Source organism: Micromys minutus (genome assembly GCF_963924665.1).
Source record: "Micromys minutus genome assembly, chromosome: 12".
Lineage (NCBI taxonomy): Eukaryota > Metazoa > Chordata > Mammalia > Rodentia > Muridae > Micromys > Micromys minutus.
This window is the reverse complement of record NC_137981.1, coordinates 37,195,663-37,207,173: the sequence shown is the minus strand read 5'-3', so window position 1 is coordinate 37,207,173 and position 11,511 is coordinate 37,195,663. Positions and strand designations below refer to the sequence as shown.

The 11,511-nt window shown below is 42.7% G+C and overlaps 1 pseudogene across 1 annotated transcript; it reads left to right on the top strand.

The window, feature by feature from the left end:
• Positions 1–673: 673 nt before the first annotated feature.
• Positions 674–11,060, top strand: LOC308428324 (large ribosomal subunit protein eL20-like; annotated as a pseudogene). Its single transcript has 2 exons — positions 674–733; positions 10,537–11,060. The product of its transcript is annotated as a large ribosomal subunit protein eL20-like (transcript).
• The last annotated feature ends 451 nt before the right edge of the window (positions 11,061–11,511 follow it).

Here is an 11,511-nt window from a genome sequence, read left to right as displayed (position 1 = left end):
CAAACAACCAAGAAAAAAAAAAAAAAAAAACCCTCTCTTTCTACTGTTGTTTTCTACTCTAAGAAGTTACTGCTCTTAGAGGGAGGCAGGACCGCAGGCTGATGCTCACCCTGAGAGCAAGACCTTGGGCTCCTGGGAAGATAACTTCCTGTTGTTTTGGCCCAGAACTGATGTAGGGTGGGTGGAGTGCAGGCTTATGGCCAGTGTCTCCCTGGAGGAGTTCCAGGAAGACGTCCTGATTTAACAAAAACAATGCAAACACGGGGGAAAGCTCTGGAGCCTAAGAGGGGATACCTCTGTGGTGAAGGCTTGTGCAGAGAGCCACCCCAGGGGAGAATGTCCTCCCCGTCTCTGTCCTGATGCTTAAAGAAAAGTATTTTATGGTTACTGTTATTATTTGCTAGTTAGTTATTTTGGGGCTTTTCAAGACAGGGTTTTTCTGTGTACCTTCGGCTCTCCTAGAACTCACTCTGTAGACCAGGCTGGTCTTGAACTCAGAGATCCACCTGCCTCTGCCTCCCAAGTGCTGCTGGTGAAGACAAGAAGCACCTCCACCTGTTTTTATTGATACTGTAAAGTGTGTGCTTGCGTGTGTGTGTGTGTGTGTGTGTGTGTGTGTGTGTGTGTGTGCGCGCGCGCGCGTGTGTGTATTGGGAGAGATGAGCATGTCAATATGTCAATGCAGGAGCCTCTGGAGATGCAGTTACAGGAGGTTGGGAGCTGCTGGGACCTGGTAGGGTCCTCTAGAAGAACAGTACTAGTAATTGCAGAGCTATGTCTCCTCTAGAAGAACAGTACTAGTAATTGCAGAGCTATGTCTCCAGCCCTCGGTCTGCTCCTTTAAGCAGCTAAGATCATTTCCCAAGTCTGTCATAATGGATGCCTGTCTTCCCAGATACTCTGGAGACTGGGGTGAGAGAGTCATCGGGGTCTAGGAGTGTGAGGCCAACCTGTACAGTATAGGAAGAGTCTTAAGAAGCAAAGCAACCGAAGCAAGCAACCAGACAAAGCAAACAGTTATTTCCTTATGATGACAGCTAACTTTCAAATCCTCTTCTTTCCTCTTCCTCATTCTACAGTTGATATACCATCATAGTGGCCTCAGCCATAAGATGTGGGAGTGAAGAATGAGAAATTCACTGGGCCATTTGACGATCATCCTTTTAAATTGGGGGGTAATCCAACCATATGTGTGTGAGGTCAAGCCTGGATCACAGAGCTCCACTAAGCTGTACTCAGAGGGATCTGCAGAAGATGCATATCCTAAACTCGGTCCCATTATCAGCACTATATTGTCTTACAAATTAATATTATTTCCGTACAGTTTATAAGTCGCCCATTATGTTATAAAACAACATATGTGCAGAGACATCCAAGTATGTAAGCAACTATGTAGGTATAATGTGTGTTTATGTTACTTTAATTTGCTAAGTAATAACAATTAAAATACACCACAACAATTAAAATACACCATAATTTTTGTATGTATGTGGAAGGAGGATGTGTAGGTATATTTGTAGGTATATGTGTAGGTGTATGTATATATGTATGTATTATGTATGTATGTATGTATGTATGTATGTAGTGCAGGATGGCTGTGTAGGTATATGTGTAGGTATATGTATATATGTATGTATTATGTATGTATGTATGTATGTATGTATATATGTATGTAGTACAGGGAGGTTATGTAGGTATATGTGTATAAGTATGTATGTATGTATGTATGTAGTGCAGGGAGGCTATGTAGGTATATGTGTATATGTATGTATGTATGTAGTGCAAGAAGGCTGTGTAGGTAGGTATATGTGTAGAGGATACAGGACAATTTGCAGGAATCAGTTCTCTCTACTGTGTGGGTCTCTGGGGATTGATCTCGGGTCATCAGTTTGGTGGAAAGATGACCCCCCTGAGTCACCTTTGCTCACCTAATTTTAGTAAACTTGTTTTGGTACTTAACAAATGTATCCAGGGCCTTGAATATTAGTATGTATAAATAATGTATACTGTGTACTTTATCTTACAATACTATAGATTACAAATTATGCAATATGTAATATATAATTTATATAAATTACATTCATATATATTTTTTGTCTGTAATCTTCCAAGTTTATTTTCCAAGCAGCACACACTTTTTTTGTATCACTGGCCCTTAGAGTGAAAATAGTTGTCTACTTTTCTTTAAGGCATCTTTAACTTGTACTAGACTGTAAATGTGACTCGCTAGCCTGAGTCGCTTAGTTCCAGGGTATATTTTCATGGCAGGTATGTTCTTTAGGCTTTGGAACATTGATCTATGAGAAAAAATAACCTTCACATAGTTCGCTGTATTTCATTCGAAGTTACTAAGTCTTATATTCTTGCCATTTTAATATCTACTAATAATGCAATACAATTAGTCTGGCCTTGTTTTCTTCTCTGAGAAGGGTAAGGGTAGCTTCAAGGAGAAGACCAGAGTGCCTGGCCTAGCTGGATACTTGAGTCAAGAACACCTGAAGTTTGGAACTTTCTGCCTGCTCCTGGGCCCCCCGCTTTTCACAGCATCTCCCAACGCTGGCTTCATCTGCGTCACGCTGCCGCCCTCTGCTGGCGGCTGGTAAAATGTGACAATGGCTAGAAAGGTGCCCATACCGCTAGCTGGAAAGGGCGCTATGAGGGGACCATGAGTAGAAAGAAAGTTGGAGAAGAGATCTGTTTAGCTCAAAGCTGTGTATGCCACTCTCGGAGTTTAAGAAGTTGTTCTGAGCGTGGCACTGAGGGGCCAGGCTATTGAGAGAAATGCTTTACTGTTAGAAATTAAGGGTTCATTTCGTTCCCTTCTGCTTCCGGACTCCTTACAATGGCTATGGAGTACCTGGCCTTCAGGAGCAGGACAGCCATCTTGCTTCATGTAGTGAGGTAGGTCATGAATTCTCAGATGGAGGGGAGGAGGAATTCTTGTGAGGCCACCTGGTCAAGGCTGAGTTCTCAAGGCCGGTTTTTAGTAAAGAACATTGTTTTGAGGGTTCAGGAGTCTTGCTTAGCTGTTTGATAAAAATACATCTTCACTGAGAATGTGGGGTACACAATAGAATTTAGGCCTCCCAGTCCTTCCCTCAACATACTGGTGAGAAAGTGAGTTGCTGTGAGCTTCTGAGATAAAAATAACACACGGGAGCCCGTGGCTTAGTGCAGCTGCTGCTGTGGCTGGTGCCTTGACCAAAGGTGGTATCAAGTTATTGGGGAACTAGATCCTTTTAGGTCTCTGAAGACTCATGTCACCAAGGCAGAGATTTTAGTCATTACAAGCCAAACAGTTCATACGGGCACAGCTTGCTTTGCCCCGTCACCCCAGCCTCCTCCAATATTGCAGTTCCTCCCATTATTGCAAATGGAATCTCTAAACAGCACCAGGAGCAGTTCTTTTTCTAGTCTAGAACTTGCAGAGTCCTGAACGCACTTTAGTCTTATACAGTCAAAGAGCACTAGTGTGTAAAGTTCTGGGGCTCTAAAGGCTATGCAGATTGGGAATAATGTGGATAGCAACCTGCTAGATAGTTTTGTCTGTCTACCCTCCCCCTCCCTCCCCCTTCCCCTCCCTTCTTTTATTCCTTCTTAGTATTGTTTTGAGCCTGTGAGCAATGGTGGCAGAAGCTAACCTCTTAGGTCCATGAGACAGATTCCAAAGCCCCTGAAATCGTGCCTTCCTCTGCCCATGTTCCTAAATTAGCCCTAGAAGATTGACTCCACAAGGCCTTGTATGGTTTTGGATCCAATAGAAGTTTGTCCACTTTTATTGGTGGATAATAAAGAGAAAAGGCAGAGTGGAAATAAATGAATGAATGAATGAAAATATCTTTAGAAAGCAGTTTATATCTAGGAATTAGGTTTGCTTTGACTGAGGAACAAAGTGGATTTATTTGAAAAATGAATTCAGATCTTGTCATCAGGTGAGTAGTAGAAAATTGTCCCTGAGGTACTAGGGAGCAAACCTAAGACCTCATGCATGCTGAGCAAGCTTCAATCAATACAGAGTGTATTGGTTAATACATGCTGTAGATCCTGAACACTGTTTTGTGTATGCGTGTGTGAGGATGTGTAAGCGTGTGTTTGCATGTGTGTGTAGAAGCCAGAGCCCAGCTTTAGGTATCACTCCTCAGCATCACTTCTGAGACAGTCTCCCATGAGAGATAAGGTCAGCAGAAGTAAGACATAGGAGATGGTACCTACCAAATTTGGCAGGGATGTGAGGAGAAAGGAACCGCTAGTGGCAGTATAAGCTTGCAAAGCCATTTTGGATACCATCTGACTATATTTCATGAATGTAAACATACATATACCCAATGAGCCAGCAATCTCATACATGGCACATAAGCAAGCATATTCATCAGAGAGGTGGATATGGAAACAACTTGGTGTTCACCAGAGAAATAGAAAATAAAGTGTCTGAACACACACACATAGCAGTTTCATATAGCAGTCAGTCATGACATAGACTTTGAGTCACATAAACAACCTTAAAAGGATGTGTCATATAAGGAAGAGAGACCTGAGATCTATGGTATACCAGCTACAGAGGCTACAATCATATCTACTCATTAAACTGCACGGTGTATGTTTTGGAGTGCTTACACCCAAAGGACTTACACATTTTTATATGTACATATCTTAGGGATTGGGGAGAAGAATAAGCAAGCAAGGGCACAAATGGGAAGAACCAGAGTGTGCCCTCTAACGTGGTGTTACCACGAGCTAAAGAAATGTGTCTCTGTGCTTTAATCCCAGTACTTGAGAGCAGAGGCATGTGAATTTCTGTCTGTCTTCTGGGCCAGCCTGGGCTACATAGAGAGTCTGATTTCAGGAACAAGACAAAGCAAAACAGAAAGTTAGGAAGGAAAGAAAAGAAGATGTGTCTCTGTAGCTTAGGAGAAAAACTGTTTTCAAAAATCTCACAAGAGGTGGGCATAGTGGTGTACACCTTTGTTTTCAGCACTCGAGAGGCAGAGGTGGGTGACTCTGTAAATTCAAGGCCAACTTGATCTACAGAGTAAGTTTCAGTACAGCCAGGGCTACATAAAAAGCCTCAGCACTGCCCCCCACCCGCAAAACAAGAACCCCCCAAAATAAAGCAAGAAACAAACACACAAAAGTTTATATTTGAGATGGCAAAATGGCTCAGTGAGTGAAAGGTCTTGCTGACAAGCCTCATGACCTGACTCGGATCCCCAGGATACACATGATGGAAGGAAAGAAACAACTCTGCGTTTTTCTCTGACCTCCAAATGTGCTCCATGGTGTGCTGCCTCTCAAATAAATAAAGACAACTATAAAAAGTTTCACACAGACAGTTAATGGCAGGGTCTTTTATGGTGTCCTTTAGCGATTAGAGTAAGTAGTGGCTGTGTGACTAACATCTGGATCCATATTTCAAAGCACCACAAATACCATCCATCACAAATGCTTCATGCCTCTGAGGGGCATTTTAAGGTAGCACAAAGACTGTGTGAGTAAAAATGTCAGCTTCCAGGTGTTCAGGGGAAGGCATGTGCACTGTTATTGTTGGCCAGCGAGCTATGAGCATGTTGCATATTAGCCTATGTCTATGTATATATTTGAACACATGGAATGGACTGTAAAAATAGTGTCTTGACTTTCCTCTTCCTCCTCCTCTTCCTCTTCCTCTTTCTCCTCCTCCTCTTCCTCCTCCTCCTTCTCCTCTTCCTCCTCCTCCTCCTCTTCCTCCTCCTCCTCTTCCTCCTCTTTCTCCTCCTCCTCTTCCTCCTCTTTCTCCTCCTTCTCCCCCTCCTTCACTTTCTCCTCCTCTTCCTCCTCCTTCTCTTCCTCTTCCTCCTCTTTCTCCTTCTCCTCTTCCTCCTCCTCCTCCTTCTCTTCCTCCTCTTTCTCCTCCTTCTCCTCTTCCTCCTCCTTCTCCTCTTCCTCCTCCTCTTTCTCCTCCTTCTCCCCCTCCTTCTCTTTCTCCTCCTCCTCTTCCTCCTTCTCCTTCTCCTCTTCCTCTTCCACCTCTGCCTCCTCTTCTTTTTCTTCTTCTACAAGATTTCACTCTACAGCCCTGGCTATCCTAGAAGCAGGCTGGCCTTAAACTTACGGGGAACTGCCTACCTGCTTCTACCTCTCAAGTGCTGGGCTGAAGGCATGTAGTACCATGCCAGGCTTTTTCCTTTTTTCTTGATCTTTAGTATTTCTTGTTCTGTTTGTTTGTTTTGTTTTTTATTTATTTTTTGTTTTGGGTTTTGTTTTTTGGGGGTTTTTTTTTTTGTTTATTTTTTGTTTTTGGAGGGAAGGTATTTGAGACTGGTACTTTTTGTGTATCTCAGGCTGCCCTTGAACTCACAATCCTCCTACCGTGGCCCTTTCAAGTATTGGGATGATAGGCATGTGTCACTGTGATGGTTCATCTCAACTGTCACCTTGATGAGACTGAGAATCACCTGGGAGAGGGACTTCTGGCCACACTGTGTGGCCATCATCAGAACTGAGGTGGGAAGGCCTTCCTAAGGCAGGCAGCTCTTTTCTGGGCTGGAATCCCAGACTTTATAAAGGGGAGAAAGTGAAATGAGCATGTCCATTTGTTAGTCTCTGCTTCCCAGCATGGAACAATATGAGAGGCTTCCGCAGACTCCTGAGGTGTGACTCCCCCACCATGCTGAGCTGTGAGCTGAACCGAAACAAACCATTTCATCCTTGAGTTCCTATTGTCAGGATATTTTATTATATTAATTGAAAAGTAACTAAGACAGCCACCATGTCTGGCACCCTTTTACTTTCTCCCTTGGTCCTGAGGATTGAACCCAGGGTATCATGCAAGCTCGATGATTGTACTAACCCCTGAGAATTAAATTATTAAATAAATAATCCTTTAGTACCTTTTAATTATAAAAGTAACATGCACCATAAGAAATTCAGAAAGCACGTCAATTAAAATAAATAATTAGAATCCTACATATGGCTTGTAAGCTTTTTAGAAACAGACTTCAAGGACTGGAGAGATGGCTCAATGGTTAAGAGCACTGACTGCTTTTCCAGAGGTCCTGAGTTCAATTCCTGGAAACTACATGGTGGCTCACAACCATCTGTAATTGGATCCGATGCCCTCTTCTGGTGTGTCTGAAGATAGCCACAGTATACTCATATACATGAAATAAATAAATCTCTTAAAAATGAAAGAAAAGGAAGAAACAAACTTCAAATTTAAAAACCACATTGAGTTAAACCACAAGTACAAGAGCCTCAAACCAGGCCAGGTGGCGCAAGCCTGGAATTCCTGGTGCTTGAAAGACTGGAACAGGAGGATTACAAGTTTAAAGAAAGTCTGGGCAACTTAGGGAGACACTTTTTCAAAACAAAAGGACAGTTGAGATGGCTCAGTGGGTAAGGTGCTCGTTGATCAAGCCAGAGGACCTGAGTTCAATTCCAGGATCCCATGTCAAAATGGAGAGAGAAAACCAACACCGCAAAGCTGTCTTCTGACCTGCACACACGCGCAGAGGTACTCACCACCTCTCATTTCTAATACTTTTGTTTTGTTTTGTTTTGCTTTGTTGAGACAGGGTTTCTCTGTGTAGTCTTGACTGTCCTGAAATTCACTTTGTAGACCAAATTGGCCTAAGACTCAGAGACCTACCTGCCTCTACCTCCCAAGTGCTAAATAAAAATTTTTAAAGTAAAACTAAGGTTGAGTCTATAACTCTTTAGTAAACCAGTTGCCTAGCCATGTGCCAGACTCTCAGTTCTTCTGTACTTAAAACCTCTTTTTTTCCTCGTGAACTTCCTGCAGGCACTACAATAGTCATGGCCTCCTGCATTATCAATGTCCCTAACGAAAGTGATACATTTGTGATAATTGATGAGCCTCCATTAACACAGCATTATCACCTCAAATGCACAGTCTGCATCAGGAGTCACTATTGGTGACCTCGAATTCTTGATTTTCAAAGCCTCAGCCTCCTGAATGCTGGGATTACCAGCCTGAGCCATCATATCAAGCAGGACCTAAGTTTGCTATTATAATCTACAGTCATTTCACTGGCCTAAAAATTCCTTCAAGCTCTGTCTTTTAATCTCTCCTTCCATGTTTTTACGCCACTACAGTATCTTATTATTTTTTATGGCTGCATAGTATTCCGTTAACAAATGTACCAACACTGCGGATTTATTCAAAGCCTCTGCTGATAGAGGTACTACATTAGCTAACATACTTGCACTGACATCTTAGTAAAACGTGTACTTCTCAATAGGACAGGTTGTTTCATTTGGACAGTTGATCCACACCATAATGCATTTACAATTTTGATGGAGATCGCCCTGTAAAAACATTCACTTAGTGAATGTTTAATGGATATCTATTTCATGTCGGACCTTCAGAAGGCTTTCGGTATTCAGCCATGAAGAAGTAAACAAGCTTCCTTGTGAAGGGCATCATCACTTCGATTAGTAATCTCACAAATCAATGTATTATTGTAATTATGACAACTGCTCTAAAGACAGACACCACAAACAAACAAACAGGTTGTCACAGAATACAGAGAGAGGAAGCTCACACAGAGCACTTGGGGACAGCTTGTAGTATGCTGCGGATGAAACCATGGAAGGAACAGTTGAAGTGTAGAAACCTGGAGGGTTAGGGAGGAAGACAGCACCTTCCAGACACAGGCAGGTAGGTGTGCATGCCAGCTCTGAGTGTCACCAAGCCACCAGGGCCATCGGGCAGAAACTAGAAAGGCAGCCTGAAGAGTTCAAGCCACACCCACTGTCCCCTCTCTCACAGGCACAGGGACCCGATCACTACACCTTTGAGAGTAGTCATATTTATTAGGATTTTCTTCCCTGGTCGATTACTGTGTGAGCATTCCTGATTCTCACTAAAAGGCTTTCTGGGAAGTGCATAATTGTCGGATTCAAAATGCACATAAAAGTAACTTCCCAGCGCCAGCCAAATTCCCCAAATCCCTCTGCATACTGCATATTTCTTCTATTTTCAGACTTAAAGTATGAGAGAAATTTCCTGTTTCTGCAAAACCAATTTGTTCACGTAAAGCAAACTGCTTCCTACATTCAGTTTAGGGTCCTGGGTACTTCTTCTGGAGATCCAGGATCCCTCTGTGTCCCAGCCAATGAAATGTGAGCCCTGGTGGGAGGAGTGATGGCTGTCTCTAGCAGGCAATTATGCCTTCCAGCTTTGTCCCTGGAGGTACATGTGCTGTCAACAGGCTTTCTAGTTTGTGTCCTTCCTGGAATCCATAACATCCTTCCTGTGATGAACATGTCATCTCAAGACCCAAACTGTCGCTTAACTTTTCTTTTGGGGACTCTGTGTTTATGAAAGAATATGCAATATCAGCCCAGGCTTAGGGAGTATCTAAGTTATAGCACACTGTTCAGTGTTATACCGTGTGGCCATTAAAGAGAAGGGGAGAGACATACATGTATGATATTTATAATATTGTATTATGAAAAGATGTTCATGAGCTAAATAAAAAAGCAGTGTACAGAGCACAATCCCATAGCACAGTATTATTTGTACTTTAGATAATTATATACACTTTATATACTCACAAAGGAAATATTTGTCTTTGTATTTCTGTATCTTTGTACTGTCTGAGTTGGTTACAGTGCACATGTAATTAAACTTTTGTAATTAAGATGAATGAACACTGTTTTGGAGTCGGAAGTAGGAGGATTGCTCGGTGAACTTCGGGGCTATCTGGGCTACAGTAACTTCCAGGCCAGTTTGAACTATAGTGTAAGAACCTGCCTCAAACAACAATATCAACCACCACCACCGCCACCACCACCACCACCATCCTTTTTGGGGCCAGCAAGATGGCTTAAGGGTAAACTGCTATGTGCAAGTCAGGCAACTTGGTTTTGATGCCTGTAAACCATGTGAAGTTGGTAGGAAAGAACCAACTCACAAAGTTGTTTTATGGTTCCTATACATGCACACATAAGCTCACACTAATAATAAAGTTAACTTATTATTATTATTATTATTATTATTATTATTATTATTTAGTAAATGAATAGGAAATTCTTTAAGAGTTCTCAGGAGGATAAATAGAAAGGAAAATCCAGCCTTAATTTTTTCCTCTCATCTATTTCTTCAACTTGCATTTATTTTGTTTTCTTTCTTTTCAGTTTTTTTTTTTTTTTGAAACAAGGATCTCCCTATACAGAGCAGGGTGGCTTTGAATATATGATCTCTCTGTCTCAGCTTCCTGAGTGTTGGGTGGCATATGACCACCAGCGTACCTATGTTCCAGTGGTCCTTATTTTTTTTTTTTTTTTTTTTTTTTTTTTTACAATTTTTTTACTTTGGTGTTTGGAGATTTAACCCAGGACCTTGCATGCCCTTTATGAATTCACTAGCACTGAACAGCTATAATCCTTGACTCACATATGGAAGGTAATATATAAAAATATCTGCTACCAGCAGTCAGACAGGAGCAGGGGCACAGCTGTGAATTAAAGGCTGCATTATGAAATATTGTTTCAAGAAATGAGCAAGCAGTCTTTTGTGAGTAGCAGTGAACGTAGGGCGCGCTTCGGGAGTACAAGCTGGTGGGGGCACTGCTTGCCAGTCCCCAAATGCCACACACCGCCATGTCGCTACACATTGCCACATGGTAACGAATGCGAATCTTTGCACCCAACTATGTGGTGGCCAAGTCCTCCTTCTGGTCCTTTGTGTCGCAGCTGAAGATGAGGCAGTCATCCGGGGAGATTGTGTACTGCGGGCAGGTGTGTGAGAAGTCACCCCTGCCTGTGAAGAACTTCAGCATCTGGCTGCGCTGTGACTTCTGCAGTGGCACCCAGAACATGTACCGAGAGTACCGGGACCTGACCACCCCTGCGCGTTCACTCAGTGCTACAGAGACATGGGTGCCCGTACTGTGCCCGTGCGCACTCCATCCAGATCATGAAGGTGGAAGGGATTGCAGCTGGCAAGTGCCGCCAGGCAGCTGGCAAGCGGTTCCACGATTCCAAGATCAACGCCCCACCGCGTGTTATGGCGCCAGCACCAGCCACACTTCACCACCAAGAGGCCCAACATCTTCTAGACACAGAGACTCAATAATCTTCAAACTGTCAAAAAGAAGAAGAAGGGGGGAGGGGGAGGGGGAAGGGAAGGAGGGGGAGGGGGAGGAGAAGGAAGAAGAAGAAGAAGAAGAAGAAGAAGAAGAAGAAGAAGAAGAAGAAGAAGAAGAAGAAGAAGACAGAGAGAGAGAGAAAGAGAGAGAGAGAGAGAGACAAAGGAAGGAAGGAAGGAAGGAAGGAAGGAAGGAAGGAAGGAAGGAAGGAAGAAAGGTAAAATACCACTTGGTCATCTCATAAAATGTATATCTGTATATATTTTTACTTGATAGTGTTTTAATTTTTATGTTTAAAATTTCTATGATTCATTTTCAATTGAGTGCTTTCTTTATTCTTTCAATAATAAATGTACTCACTCAGTTAATAGGTGTTTGTTGAGAATCTGTATGCACCTGACACGCACTGTGTAAATTCAGT